Here is a 1,349-nt window from a genome sequence, read left to right as displayed (position 1 = left end):
CTGTAGCTGGATTTTGGCCATTGTCCCCACCAACGGGAAAAGACTCAATGTTGGTCCTGCCTTCCCTGCTGGAGTGGCATGACCCCTTCCTTGGGTACCTCAGACCCCAGAGTGCCAGCTACTAAACAACAAAAAAATACAGAAAGGTTGACTCCAGCACCCTCCATCTTGCTTCCTGAACATGAAAATACTTAGTCCCCATCATTCCCAAAGAAGAAAAATAGGAGGAATACGATGATGTGATTCAGAGGCAACTACACGCCTTTCAGTATGAGGTACTTTAACACCTTGTGCTCAGCAGTGGCTGCCTCCAGCTCACAGCACATGGTAGGACAGGGATGTGCTGACAGGCAGAAACTCAGCCAAGGAGGAGTAATGGGTCGAGACATGGCAGGACTTGATTCCGAATGGGGTCCTTGTGTGGCTTGGCCAGGCCGTGCACATACACACACACCACAACCTGCTCAGGGAAGCTTCACGCACATAGCTATCTGCCTGCCACAGCTGATGCTCAGCTCAGAATTTGGCGTGGTGAATGCCTGTATCCCATGCATGAGGCAAGCTCTGCCTATGCAGAAACAGGGAGAAGCATGGATGATGGAGGGAAAAAACATCATAGACAACAGCCAGTGGGTTCACAGTACCTCTGTTCTAACAGCTAGAGGCTTCCTCAATTGCCCTTCTCTCCCTCCAGAAATCTGCTTCCCCCCGCCCCAACCAGCCTCCGGATCAGAAGGTATTTTCTTTTCTCCTTCCTCCCTTCCCAGTGGTAATTCTTGCTGAAAAGAAAGAAAAAAAAAAAAAAAAAAAAAAGATGAACACGTTTCACACACAGCTGCCCATATCTAGAGACCACTGGAGCGAAAGAAGGAGGTGCATCACTGGGTAATCTGCAGCAGAGCCCCCGGGACCATCCTCCCCTTCTCCAGGGATGGAGCTGCTCTGTTGACATGCTCGGCTGGGCGTGAGAAGGGCTCGTTAGGGACGGAGGGCTCCCGCGGGCCCTGGTCATGGAGCAGGCAGTGCAGACCCAGACCACCCCTCCCTTGCTCTCCGCTGCATATCTCTGAGGAGGGATTCACCTCTTCTCAATGCTTTCAGAGTCTTCCCTGGTTTCCAGCTGGAGACTGACAGTTGCCAGTCATCCACCCCAGCCCTGCGGCACATGGGCAGCCTGTCCAGGGAAGGGGAATTTAAGATGGGGAGTCTGGGTTTTTATTTACTTTCTTAAGTGCTGCAGCTACTTCCCAGTAAGGAGATATCGAGCATATGAAATGCCTGCCCTCCTTCAGAGCCTGTCATGAACTTTGTCAAGGAGGGCCTCTCCAGGACCCTTTCCCTCCTGAGTG

The sequence above is a fragment of the Cariama cristata genome, unplaced genomic scaffold, assembly GCF_000690535.1.
Source record: "Cariama cristata isolate BGI_N322 unplaced genomic scaffold, ASM69053v1 scaffold3649, whole genome shotgun sequence".
NCBI lineage: Eukaryota > Metazoa > Chordata > Aves > Cariamiformes > Cariamidae > Cariama > Cariama cristata.
This window is presented reverse-complemented; position numbering follows the sequence as displayed.